The sequence below is a fragment of the Lutjanus erythropterus genome, chromosome 3 (genome assembly GCF_056507025.1).
Source record: "Lutjanus erythropterus isolate fLutEry1 chromosome 3, fLutEry1.hap2, whole genome shotgun sequence".
NCBI classification, from domain to species: Eukaryota; Metazoa; Chordata; class Actinopteri; order Lutjaniformes; family Lutjanidae; genus Lutjanus; species Lutjanus erythropterus.
The window spans coordinates 41,968,406-41,983,207 of NC_139319.1; the positions used below are offsets into that span (position 1 = coordinate 41,968,406).

The 14,802-nt window shown below is 42.3% G+C and overlaps 1 long non-coding RNA gene across 1 annotated transcript; it reads left to right on the forward strand.

Moving 5' to 3' along the window:
• Positions 1-4,181: 4,181 nt before the first annotated feature.
• On the forward strand, positions 4,182-4,900 carry LOC146330742 (uncharacterized). Its single transcript, XR_014769586.1, has 3 exons — positions 4,182-4,308; positions 4,524-4,691; positions 4,805-4,900. It is a non-coding gene; the product is annotated as an uncharacterized LOC146330742 (long non-coding RNA).
• The last annotated feature ends 9,902 nt before the right edge of the window (positions 4,901-14,802 follow it).

Consider the following 14,802-nt stretch of genomic DNA (forward strand, 5'->3'; position numbering starts at 1 on the left):
ACACAACACCATGAACTCCCCTGAATAATAATTTCTGAACATTAATTAACACTATGCTCTGTGAGCTGTTTTGTGTAGCAGCCTGTCAGCTGTGCTGTCCATGGTCCTGACACGGAGCAGAGGTGACTGACAAACAGACACAACATGTTACTTACTTCGGGTCCTCTTTGATTTTCGTTGTTGCAAACTGAACTTTGGGCTCTAATTCCAGTTTCTCCTGATTCTAACAACCCACAGACAGAAAGGAAACGACAGGGATGTGAAGGGACAGTCAGTGAGGAGGAAGAGAAAGAGAGAGAGAGAGAGAGCGATGCATGCAGCAGAACAGCTGTGATACTTTATGAAGTCCTACCATGTTAAAAACAAATGTGAGTTCATTTTGATTGAAGAACTCTCCACATTAGTTTACATTCACAAAGATCAGACCATGATGTTAATATTGAAGCCAAAACGCACACTGTAATCCCAAACAGTTATATCAACTCATAACTAATAAGGTCGTGACAGTCAAATGTCGTTATGAAGTTGACTAAACTATAAAGTGTTCAGCTCTATTAAGATTTATGCCACTTTAATTGAATAGGGCGGCGACCCTCTCGTTCACCGGGGAAAACTCCAACACATGGCGGCTGAGCTGGGGGGCTATTAGCAAGCCCACACCAGCCCGCCGCCTCTCATTGTGGGCAACTCCAGAGTAGAAAAGAGTCCAGCCTCTCTCAAGGAGTTGGGTTCCAGAGCCCCGACTGTGCGTGGAGGTGAGCCCGACTATCTCTAGCCGGTACCGCTCAACCTCCCGCACTAGCTCAGGCTCCTTCCCCCCCAGCGAGGTGACATTCCATGTCCCCACTGTGAGATTCCATGTCCTGGGATTGGGTCGTCGGGGACCCCGCCCATGACTGCCACCCAAATCACAACGCATCAGCCCCTTCTGAACCCTCCCGCGGGTGATGGGCCTACGGGAGGGCGGGCCCACGTCGCTCCTTCTGGCTGGGCCCGGCCGGGTCCCGTGGGCAAAGATCCGGCCACCAGGCACTCGCCTGCAAGCCCCAACCCCAGGCCTGGCTCCAGGGTGGGGCCCCAGTAACGCCAATCCAGGCGACGTAGCTGACCCTGGTGTCGAACTTTCCATAGGCGCCTTCGGGTCAGGGATAGGTGCCTCACTGTCGTTTCGGCCTATGGGCCGAACGGCAGCGCAGAGTACCCGGCCTTCTTGGAGCACTTGGGAGGGGTGCTGGAAAGTGCTCCGACTGGGGACTCCATCATCCTGCTGGGGGACTTCAATGCTCACGTGGGTGGCGATAGTTTTACCTGGAGGGGCGTGATTGGGAGGAACGGCCTCCCCGATCTGAACTCGAGTGGTGTTCTGTTATTGGACTTCTGTGCTAGTCACAGTTTGCACGGGGACGCCCTAGGTCGGAGGTCAATGATTGACTTTGTGGTCGTGTCAACTGACCTCCGACCGTGTGTCTTGGACACTCGGGTGAAAAATGGGGCTGAGCTGTCAACTGATCACCACCTGGTGGTGAGTTGGATCCGCTGGCAGGGGAGGAAGCTGGACAGACTTGGCAGGCCCAAACGTACTGTGAGGGTCTGTTGGGAACGTCTGGTGGAACCATCTGTCAGAGAGGTCTTCAACTCTCACCTCCGGGAGAGCTTTGACCAGATCCCGAGGGAGGCTGGAGACATCGAGTCCGAATGGACCATGTTCTCTGCCTCCATTGTTGACGTGGCCATTCGGAGCTGTGGCCGTAAGGTCTCCGGTGCCTGTTGCGGCGGCAATCCCCGAACCCGGTGGTGGACACCGGAGGTAAGGGATGCCGTCAGGCTGAAGAAGGAGTCTTATCGAGCTTGGTTGGCTCGTGGGACTCCTGAGGCAGCCGACGGGTACCGGCAGGCCAAGCTCGCTGCGGCCCGGGTGGTTGTGGAAGCAAAAACTCGGACATGGGAAAAGTTCGGGGAGGCCATGGAGGAGGACTACTGGTCGGCCTCGAGGAGATTCTGGCAAACCGTCCGGTTCCTCAGGAGGGGGAAGCAGTACCCTGCCAACACTGTTTACAGTGGTGGTGGGGAGCTGTTGACTTCGACTGGGGATATTGTTGGACGGTGGAAGGAATACTTCGAGGATCTCTTCAATCCCACTGACACACCTTCCGCAGAGGAAGCAGAGGCTGGGGACCCAGAGGCTGACTCATTCATCACCCAAGCTGAAGTCACTGAGGTAGTTCGGAAGCTCCTCAGTGGCAAGGCACCGGGGGTGGATGAGATCCGCCCTGAGTACCTCAAGTCTTTGGATGTTGTAGGGCTGTCTTGGTTGACACGCCTCTGCAACATCGCGTGGCAGTTGGGGACAGTGCCTCTGGACTGGCAGACCGGGGTGGTGGTCCCTCTATTTAAAAAGGGGGACCGGAGGGTGTGCTCCAACTACAGGGGGATCACACTCCTCAGTCTCCCTGGTAAAGTCTATTCCAGGGTACTGGAGAGGAGAATTCGGCCGATAGTCGAACCTCGGATCCAGGAGGAACAATGCAGTTTTCGTCCTGGTCGTGGAACACTGGACCAGCTCTATACCCTCCGCAGGGTGCTTGAGGGTTCATGGGAGTTTGCCCAACCAGTCCACATGTGTTTTGTGGACTTGGAGAGTCCTCCTCCCCGACTTGCCCCACTGGGAGGAGGCCCCGGGGAAGACCCAGGACACGCTGGAGTGACTATGTCGCTCGGCTGGCCTGGGAACGCCTTGGGGTCCCTCCGGAACACCTGGAGGAAGTGTCCAGGGAGAGGGAAGTCTGGGTGTCCCTGCTCAGACTGCTGCCCCCGCGACCCGGCCCCGGATAAGCGGAAGATAATGGATGGATGGATGGATAATTGAACAGGGCTCAATATTTTATAGCTAAATTGTGTGGAACACTCAAAAAGTTTAGGAACCATACAGTAGCGTCATGACGTTAACGACGTTACGACGTTCTGGTGGGCGGGTCTTATCTCTCCCTCAGGAAAGCTGAGTCAGCCATCTTGAATTTGCCTTGATGCGGAGTTGCGAATCTGAAGTTTATGCCAGCCGCTGTGGATGTCGAACACATTTTAATTTCTTTTTATTTGTTTGCAATGCGTACTTTTATTCCACCGCTTCAAACCACTACCACCTCAGGTTTTTTCATTAGTCTTCTTGCCCTCTTTTTCTTAAGCGCCGTCTTATCATCATTCCTGATTTGGTAAGTAACGTTAACGGTTTTGTTTTGAATTGAATTTCGACAAATAGTCTAAATTTGGAATGCATTTGTAAAATGTGTACAGTGAATATTTGTTGTAAATAGTTTACAGATCCAAGTAATGGTAACTTTAGAACTTGTAGAATGTGACAAATTTACGTTACTTCTTCTTACAACGGTGTAACGTGGGTTGTAACGTTGCGGGTTGGTAACATGGCGGGTTTCCTAGATGAACTACATTTCCCATAATGCATGTTTGCCCGGGACATCGACCGTTAGATCCACGAGTAAAATCTCTCTGGCGGAGGCCGAAAGCATAACGTTATCCCTGCTTCCGGTTTCTGCCGGTTGTTGTTTTCGCTGGGCGCCAGTTATCCACGTGCGTACTGTGAGTATACTTAGTTCGCGTTACATAGTCAATATTTTACGTTGTCGACTCGAGTAACCAACATAGCCAACGTGTTGTGTGTATGTGTGTCCTAGCGTGAAACAAACAATGCTAAACAGCATAATGTGCATGTGTTATCATGATGCTAACGAGGCCTGCGTTTGTATTTCTTCGTAGGCTCAAGCGTGTGGTTGTGAGATCATCTCGAGATCCTTTTAGTGGTTCAGGTAGGATGTATTATGAAATAGTGTTATTAATATTTGGTTTTATTTTATGTGTTTCCACAGTCGTTCTTTTGCAAATGACTGTTTCTTTAAATGTTTTTATCTCAACTGTGGGGTCCACAGAAAAAATAGTTTGATCACTTGAACCCTTTATTAATACCGTCTTAAAAACAAAACCATCAACAAAAGAAATAGCAGATCTATAAGAACACGACTTTGATGTTTTGCTTGTTAATAACTAACTTGCTCATCTTTTAACATTTTCATTTTTACTAAAATTAGTGTAAAATGCATATTTTGATAGATTTAACTGTTTTGTCTGTATATTCACAGTTTTATTGTATTTATCATTGTAATGTATGTGATGTATTATTTTAGAAATGTTTTTGAACATTAATAAATCATTTTTGTGCTCATGTTGTGTACAGATATCGGACTACAAAGAGTGCTACAGAGAGTCAGCGTTTCACCATCAGACAGGTGCCAATAGGTGAGTTATGTAAATTGTGTACTAATTTGAATTGAAAAAAAAAATAATACAATTTTTCACCCTGAATTATTCACAATGTTCAGATTTTTTGCAGCAGAAGAACAGACTTAATCAAATTACTGATGTGTTGTCAACTGGTTGGCACAATCATTTTCCCCTTCATTCAAAATTTAACACATTTTAAGTTGTACAAATTCAATTCTGTCCATATACAGGTGTTTGCAGAGTTCCACCGAATCAACAACGTTAACCTGCGCAATCAATTCTACAAGGAGCTGGTTAGACACACACCTAAACTCATCACCTTGTTCAGCGAGAAGGCCACCAAGACTGGCAAGATAGCGGAGGAGCTAGGCAAGCTCATGAGGATTTATGACCTTCAGGTGAATTTTTAACTTTGCATCATTCAGAAACAGATTATTAACAGGTTATTTGCAGACAACTGTAAGAAGCCGTAGTATAAAATTACTGTAATGGATATTTTTTGTCCATCTAGGAACAACGTGATGTAAATATGAGACGGGCCCTTGTCCTTTGTGCAATTCCTGTGTACCTGCGTGAAGATGCCTCCAAGTTCTTCAGGACCTGTAATGTAAGAGTACTGGCCTCACTATCAATCCCTTTGCCTAGCTATTCAGTCAGCTTAAACATACGGCATCACTCAAATAACTCTAGGAGAACCAGGACCTGTTTATGAAGTTTACTTGAGTTGTTATTCTGCAAACTGTAACAAAATGTAAAAATTATATAAATGAAAAGGTAAGTATAAAGCATTCCACTAAACAAAAAGTATGTTAACAGGTAGGTGTGAAACTAATATATTAGCATATGTAAAGAAAATAGTTTACATGTAGCTTAGTTGCAGTCTTAGTGCAAAGTGCTAAATGACAGTAATGTCACTTCTAGACATCATTAGCATGATTTGTATCCTTGAGGGGCTGAACTCATTCTTGTATTATTTGTGTTTTGTAGTCAGCAGATGGTCCAGACCTCACAGACACTCCGGTGGCTCTGACAGTCGTCTTGGACGACACTACTGACGCGGCCCTCTTCAGCCCTGAGAGCATCTGTATTGTCGTGGAGGATGAAAGACTTGTGAGTGGTCCCACAAATCTGACTGACTCATTTCTCCTGCTCTTTGGGTACATCTATGCACAAGACCTACAGTACCCAAAGAATCTCGAGCTTACATTCACATTTATCCAAAAAGTTGTCATGTGTCTTGAGGACAACAAACCACTGAAAGGGCGTCTATTGACACTGAAGAATGATTTGTTCAATGAGTGAATCACTCAGAATGGGCTGTTTGTTGAGCTGAGTATTGAGGAAGTCTTTTGTTTATTTTTCCCGTCTTTACAAATGTAATCATTTTCCTCTTCTACCTCAGTTTTAAGATGTGACACTGTTTCCATTTTACCTCAGATTTCTACTCAGTACAAAGCCTAAATAACGATACTGAATATAGCACTGTTTGCCTCTTCTATCTCAGATTTAATACATTGATTGTTAATACATAAATATCACAACATTGGCATATTGCCCAGCCCAAGTTTATGCACCGAATAACTTGTGGAAAATAAGTGTTCAATTCATGCACTATACATGTTTAATGTTCTGTTGTCTGATGCCTACCTTGATGTTGCCAGTTGATGTACGGCCCAAAGCCAGTGCTTTATTTGAATGTTTTATTATAAAATAGTGAGTTGCAGCCTTCAAGGTACAGTAAGTGCCTAAATGTTTTTAAACAGTGTTAAATGGCTCCACATTCTAATAGTTGTCATTGCTGTTGAGGATGGATTGATTTTATCCTGAATGCTTTGTGAGGTTTTATCATAATGTTTACTGAATAATTTGAGATGGAGACCCAAAATACTGAATCTACCGTCTGTAGCAATGATCACTATCAGAATATGGAACTATTAACACTTACTGTACTTTAAAACACATCTGGAGTCATTTCCTTTTGCTTTTGTTTTAATTTATGACAAGCACTTTGTTTTGACTGAGCTCTTTTGACTCGTCCCTTTTAAAAAGCACATTGTGTTGAATAAAAAAAAGTTGTTAAATTGTCACTGTGGTATTGCCTTCATGTTTTCTAAAATTATTAGCTGATTATAATTGTGTAGTGGGTCAGCATCAGTATTTCAGTTTAGAATGAATTTTGAGTACATTTCCCCCAGATTATGAGTTGAAGAATATTGAAAATTTTGAGTCTATTTCCCACATTGTATGAGTTGAAAAGTATTAAAAAATTTGAGTGAATTACTGTCTAATTATAGGTTGTGGAATATCAATATTTAAAAGATAACATAATAAGGCAACTGCAAATGTAATTTTTATTTTATGTAAACTTAAAACATTTAAAATATCACTAAAATATTTTTGTGTAATCTGTTACAAAATAATTTTCGAGTTCTGTGAACTTATTAGGGTTTACAGTGCAGTAAAGACGTCTGACGCTCGCGTTCCGAAGTTCACCCATTGTTCTAAATGACACAACGCGCACTGGAAGTATCTTGACGCGCGTCTGGACGAGCTTTTTTCTGCTTCCGCAATACGTGTTTGAAGAGAGTTAAATGGAATAAAGAAGACATGGACGTGAGGAGGGAGTACTGATGGAGCTGTTATTTAGACTCTATGAAAGGTTACTGAAGTATTAACTATCTGGAACAGTATCAGTAACATGATTTTCAGAGTCATTCATAAACTGGCTGCACTGACGACACTGGCTGTTTTACTACTGCATATATGTATATATATATATGGCTCCCTCGAACCCTGCCTCATGACATCATAAAATAAAAAAAAAGACCCTCTCTGACCTCACTATTAACAATACAATGAAGTTCACTGAATGTCTGTTGGCTTTATGTTGGACCTGGTAACTGCTACACACACACACACACACACACACACACACACACACATAAGTAAAATGTTTAAAGCCAAATTTAAATTAGATTTTTAAAACAAAATGTAAAACTAAAGTATGTCCAAAAATAAATTAATAAATAAAAATGACTGATTTACCATTGAATTTGAAATTTTTGAATTTGTTTGAAAACAGCTTTTGATGGAGCTCGGGTACATTTCCAAACATTTTAGGAGAGAAATGAGTTTGAAAAGTGGCTGAGCAGCGCTGACATCAAGGTATCAAGGTCATTTTTATCATTATACAACACAGGCTTACACAACAAAATGGGAGTTGTAGTTCCTTCATGCTACTGAATTCAGAATGGAACCAAATAAAATATAAAACTAAATAAAATAAAGCAACTTCTACACTTAAACTTCGAGGAAATAATTCTGTATTGCATTTTGTTAATTTGCATCAGGTTGAATGTTAACAGCAGCAAAAAGGACAAGGTGTTGATGATAATATGGTGGACGTCTTCACAGAAGAAGTTCCACATGTGGAGAACATTGTCCATCATCTTTGACTGAGTTTGTGTTTGAAGCATCATGATACACAGCCCACCTCCCCTCATCCTGCTCCAGTCTTGCTTGTTGTGTCCTGTCAGCTCAGAGTTCAGTCCCCTCAAGTGCAACAGCTTGATCCTGTGATGGAGCAGCAGCCTGTACTATGAAGCAGGTTCAACATACCCACACTATAAAGAATTTCACTGTAAAATACTGGCAGCAGGGATGCCAGTATTTTACTGTTATTTTACAATGCACCTACTGTAATTTATTCAAACAGTATAGTACTGTATTTTGAATTACAGTATATTACCATAGGATAACAGTGGGTGGTGTGGTAATTGTACAGTGCATGTACTGTTATTTATTTTAACAGTATACTACTGTATTTTGGATTACAGTACATGACAGTAGGATAACTTGTTATGGTGATTTTACAGTATACACCAGTTTATTCACAAAGGATATTAAATCTGCTATTTTGCATTTAATTTCTATAAATCCCCACAAATTAAAAAAGTAGCTTATAACATCATACAGGGCTTTTGAAATTCTGGACTGAACAGCAAGTCAATCTGGACCCATGTCCATCCATACCTCATGTTTATCATGACAGCAGGTAACATCCACAAGTCCTACTATTAACACGCAAGACATGACTTTTCTTGTATTTTACTTAAATTGTGTACCTTCTTGTGCTTGTGCTTCTACCTTAAGCCTATCACAAACGCATCCACCACTATTCGCCTGTCTGTGCCAACTGAAGAAAAGTAGCAAGTGAAGCTAGCGGAGGAGACGGAGGAGAGTAACACAGAGTGAACAATGCAACGACCACTCACTCTGATGCTGTTTTCAAGAATCAAGAACTGACAGAGTACAGAGCGCTCACACTAATGCCGTTTCCCAGAATAATCATAAGTGAACTGATTTAATGTTGATTAAATGTTATTGCCAATCATTCCTGAACTCTGAACTTGAATAAAAATCAGATCAGACCTTTAAGTAGCAAGTTTGAGAACCCCAGGTATAAAACACAAGAGAATATATATTCCATAGCATTGCTGTACTTTAATACAAACCCTCAGCAGACTTTGTAATACTAATAACATTTAGAACATTTGTATTACAAAAAGAAAAGGTATTCCATTACCTATTTGGAAGAAACTGTACATAATAATAAAATCCTTAATGACAGGCTTTACTAATAAGCATAACTTCAGACACTGCATTAAAATAGCATCAAGAGCAGTGAAACACTGAATTAAAATAGCATCAAAAGCAGTGAAACACTGCATTAAAATAGCATCAAGAGCAGTGAAACAGAACAGTCTAGCTTGTAAACAAGTCTTTTGCACATGTAGATGTGAACAATAACAGTGAAAGTGGAGAAAGAGAAGAGAAGGAGAAAGACAGAGTGAACAGTGAGAGTACTTGACTGCAGCATTTGGCTGGTATCCTCAATCACCGATGACTAGTGCCTGTAAAACAAACAGACAAACAAAAATTTAGCAACACAACGTCACTGGTAAAATATAAAAATGTGAAACAGACTAATGGAGGGAGGGAAAGAAACGTAAGTATGAGGGGAGAGAAAAGGGCCAGAGCAATAAACTGTTCAAGGGAGAGAGAAAATAAAAAGTGTGAAGAAGAGAGAACAGCAAGAGACAGAAAGGAGAGAGGGTGGTTAGTTGGTTGTTATAGTTTAGGGAGGGAGGTTACCTCTTACATGGGCTAAGTCAGTAGGTTGGTAGCATGTTGTTAGAAAGTTAAGAACATTTAAATGTTCTGAATTATTGTATATTTAGACACATTGGGTATGCAACTATGGGTCCGCATGTGCCTCACATATGTTAAGATATCAGTGCAAGTCTTAGCACACATGCCACACAAGATCATCTTGATATCGTTAAATGTCTGTCTTTGACAACAAATATGTATTTTTCAGGTTCAGTGTGTTAAAAGGAAATCTTCTGGCATTTAGAAATACTGGGCTAATATGACAACATCATACAGTTTAAATGAACAGATTTGCCTACAGTATGTGATGAACTGATTAACATGAAGTTAAAGAAGCTGATTTGTTTTCAATTTCTAAACTGAATGAGAAAGACAGGCATTACTACAATGGAGTATAATAAAATGTGTTTAACATGGTTTTAATGTTGCTTCTGAGAAGAACACACCAACACACCTTTACATCTGATGAAATACTGGCGAGTCCAGGTCCTCCCTCCCTTTTGATGATCCTCCCTGTAGGAGCCATATTGATATTGCTATTGCTAATACTACTTTAGTAATTTTCCTTTAAAAAATGTTGAAACGCTCCTTTAATGACGCTGCAGGTGACATCACAGCCACTTAGTTCTCAAACCAGTTTAAGCAGCCTAAGGAGCAATACAGTTTTTTGACGATGAGCCTAGTTGAGCTGAAAGAGAATCTTGTACCTTTGTTTTTACTTTTTCAAGTAAAGTTTTTGAACGAAGTTACCAGAAGATTCTTTTTATGTCAAGCTTATTGCCAAGGGACTGCTTAATAGTGGTGGTAATTACAAGAACACTGAATGGAAGAAAGGTTGCCATCACATCTGAGTCAAAAAACTGTATTGCTCATGACGGAAAGAAGAACGGATTAATGTGGATTAAAGCCGTTTCTGCACGGATGAGGAATCGACACAAGCCCTCATATTGGAAAAACGTAAACCTGTGGATGCCTTGCAATACGTTTTCAACTGCTAAGTAAGCTCACACACAGAAAGCTAACAGGCTGGAGTCAGTCAAGTTGCTTCAATTACCTCGTTAAGAGCCTGTTCGTCGGAGCCTGTTGGAGCTGCGCAGCAGATATATAGTGAATGCATTTCACTGAAGTGGATTTTGGATATCAGCTGTTTGAGGAAGAGTGTTGTACATGTGAAGACACTTCTGGACATTACTTTGTCTGTGGAAAACGGACTGCTTTTAAACTCAATCTTAGTCAAGTGGTTTGTGCTGTAGCCATGGAAGGCTCTGACCAGAAGAGGGCGCCAAAGCCCACAGAGAAAGCAGTGGATGATAAAATAAGCAGGCTCATTGGATCCAGAAGAGGTAAATTATCTCATTTTACAGGCATGATGAAAAACCTTGATAATTTGAAGCTTGATGAGTCAAATGTGGATGAAGTAGAAGAGTTGCTTCATGAAAGTTTTCACAAAGCATACACTGAGTTTGAGGATATAAATGCTGCAGTTGTTGCTTTATTGGATGAAGATGAAGGACAAGCAGATCAGCATAACTGGTATGAACCAAGAACAGCACCTTTGAAAGACTTTGTTGAGAACACTGAAAATTGGTGTGCTGCAATGAGAAAGAAATCTACAGATAAAAATAATGCAAATGAAGTTAAAGGTGCAAATGATAACTCAGGAAGCAAGATTAGTCAGGATGACATCAGAGTAGAAGACAGCATATCTCAAGTTGCAAAAAGTTGTCGTCATAATAAAAAGAAATCCTCAGTTGCTTCATCAACAGCTACTGGGTCCTCAGCACGTATGAAGGAAGAAGCAGAGCATGCAGCCTTAATGGCACGTTCAGCAGCTTTTGAAAAGAAGCAAGCACTGGAGATGGAAAAGCTGCAGCTGAAAGCTAAAATGGAACAGCTTGCGCTTGATACGGCTATTGCAGAGTCTAAGACAAAGCTCAAGGTGTTTGAGGAATATGAAGGAAGCATTCACAGTAACCAGTCACAGAAGCATTCACAACGTAGACCTAAAGAAGAGAGTGATGGTGCTATGCTAACCTCAAATGCTGCTGCAGGAGGACATGCAGCATATGTTCCTGGCTTGTTGGCACAGGCTTCACCAGACACACAACCAAATGAACCTCGTGGCAGTAACCACCCACAGGTAGCAAGCAATGAAAGTGGACTGTATGAAGTCATGCAGAAGCAAAATGCTATTACTGAGATGCTTGTAAGGCAACAGACGAGGTCTTATCTCCCTTCTAAAGGCATTCCAGTTTTTAAAGGTGACCCTCTCACTTACAAATCATTCATCAGAGCCTTTGAACATGCAGTAGATAGCAAAACTGACAGTCATCAGGACAAGTTGTATTACTTGGAGCAGTATACCAGGGGGGAGCCACAAGAACTTGTTCGTAGCTGTGAGCATATGTCAGCTGACAGAGGCTACCATGAGGCCAGAAAGTTACTCCAGAGGCAATATGGTGATGAGTTGAAGATAGCAAATGCATACATGGATAAAGCTTTGAGATGGCCTCAGATCAAATCAGAAGATGGTAAATCATTGAGTGCCTATGCTCTCTTCCTGATTGGATGTAGGAATACGATGGATGATATTGAATTCATGGAAGAAATGGATAACCCTACTAATATGCGGGTTGTTATTTCGAAGCTTCCTTATAAAATAAGAGAGAAGTGGAGAACAACTGCTTTTGAGATCCATGAAGCAGGAAGAGGACAAGCAAGGTTTTCTCATCTAGTCGACTTCATTGATCGGCAAGCAAAAGTAGCTTTGGATCCACTTTTTGGAGATGTTACAGAAGGTTCACAAACCATCAAAGAAAAGGAAAAGGCTACAAAAGAGAGAAACATCAGGAAGACTGGACAAAGAGAAAGCACATTTGCTACAGGTGTGCAGGACAGAACCATGGAGGCAACTGCAAAGAGAAGCAGCCCTGTAAAAGGTATTGTAACAGCCTTTCACAAACCTTGCCTGTTCTGCCAGAAGAATCATCCTCTTTCTGTCTGCAATAAAATCCAAGAGCTGACAAACATAGGACGTATAGACTTCCTGAAATCTAGAGGCCTGTGTTTTGGATGTCTTACCTTTGGACACCTTAGTAAAAATTGCAAAAAGAGACTCAAGTGTCAGATTTGTTCTCAGTTGCATCCAGACATACTCCATGTCAAGACAGAGGATAACAGTGCTTCTGAAAAGATGGAAGAAAACAATATTGAGAATGATGTAGTGTCTAGTGCCTATGTGTCATTGGGTCAGGAGTTGTGTTGAAACACTGGGGCTGGAGAAGAAGAATGTGTGCTTGCTGTTGTACCAGTTAAGCTTAAGTCAAGAAAGAGTGAGAGATATGTGGAAACATATGCCTTTATAGATCCTGGTAGCACAGCAACATTTTGCACTGAAGACATTCAGAGAAAACTAAATCTCAAAGGAAAGAGCACCCAATTTCTTCTTGACACAATGGCTCAAGACAACTCTGATAGTCACAAGTTAATGAAGAGTGTTGTTCTCACAGATCTTGAGGTGTGTGGTCTTGAAGAAAACACCTACATTGAGCTCCCAAAGGTGTTTACACACAGCCACATCCCAGTGAAGACAGAAAACATACCACGACAGGAAGATATTGCAAAATGGCAGTATCTGAAAGAAGTACGCCTGCCATGTATTAAAGCAGAAGTGGGAATGCTTATTGGTGCCAACGTCCCAAAAGCCATTGAACCATGGCAAGTCATAAACAGCGATGGTAAAGGGCCATATGCAGTTAAAACAGCCCTGGGATGGGTGATCAACGGACCTCTCAGAAGAGACAACGGCCCAAAAACGGACAATGGCAAGCTGCAGAGCTACACAGCTAATCGCATTCTGGTGAGTGAAATAGAAGAACTATTAGTGAAACAGTACAACACAGATTTCCCAGAACGAAGCTGTGAGGAAAAAGAGGAAATGATTACAGGTTCATGCACCTGGTTTCAAGTTCAGCAAAATTAGTTGATGGACATTACAGTATGAGGTTGCCCCTGAGAAATGAAAATGTCAAGATGCCAAATAATCGCTGCATGGCGTAGCAGCGGGCTGACAATCTCAAGAGGAAGTTAAGGAGAAACCCAGACTTCCATAAAGACTATGTAGCATTCATGAGAGACATCATTGACAAAGGCTATGCTGAGAAAATACCAGCTGAGCAGCTCAGTCGCTGTGCTGGTCGTGTGTGGTACATCCCCCACCACGGGGTGTATCATCCCAAGAAAAAGAAAATTAGAGTAGTCTTTGATTGCACGGCTACATACCAGGGTGTCTCACTAAATGAACAGTTGCTCCAAGGACCAGACCTCACTAACAACCTCATTGGTGTCCTATTAAGATTCAGAGAGCATCTAGTGGCACTGATAGCGGATGTAGAGTCTATGTTTTATGAAGTGAGGGTCCCGGAGGAAGACACAGATCTACTGCGGTTTCTGTGGTGGATGGAGGGTGATCTTAACAGCGAAGTGGAAGAGTTCAGGATGAAAGTACACCATTTTGGTGCTACATCTTCACCCAGTTGTGCCTCCTACGCACTGAGAAGAACTGCGGAAGATGCAAAAGAGATTATGAGTTCAGAGGCAGTTGACACTGTGCTAAGACATTTTTATGTTGATGATTGCCTGAAGGCAGTGGAAACAAGTGATCAGGCAGTCAGTCTGATACAAGAACTCACAGCCTTGTGCACCAGAGGAGGTTTCCGTCTCACCAAGTGGGTGAGTAACAGCAAGACAGTCTTGTTGTCCATTCCAGATAACGAAAGAGCACCTGAAGTCAAAGACCTAGACTTGAGCCACAACACACTCCCAATGGAGCGTGCACTCGGTGTGCAATGGTGTACAGAGACTGACAGGTTCAACTTCCAGATAAACATGCAAAACAAGCCTGTCACCAGACGTGGAATCTTATCTACAGTAAGTTCTGTCTTTGACCCCCTTGGCTTTTTGGCACCACTCATATTACCAGCAAAACTCATCTTGCGCGACCTGTGCAAAAGAAACATGGTTGGGATGAAGAGATTGAAGGAGAACATGCAAAGAGATGGCATGAATGGTTAGCAGACTTAGAGAGTTTGGCAGAGTTCAGCATACCCAGATGCATCAAAACAAAAGAGTTTGGGTCCACACAATCAGCACAATTGCATCATTTTGCTGACGCTAGTGAGGAGGGATATGCTACAGCTTCCTACATACTGCTTACCAGTCATGAAAACAAAAAACACTGTTCCCTTCTACTAGGAAAATCAAGAGTGACACCTCTGAAACACGTCACAATACCAAGACTGGAACTGACGGCAGCAGTCGTGGCTGTAAAAATGGATA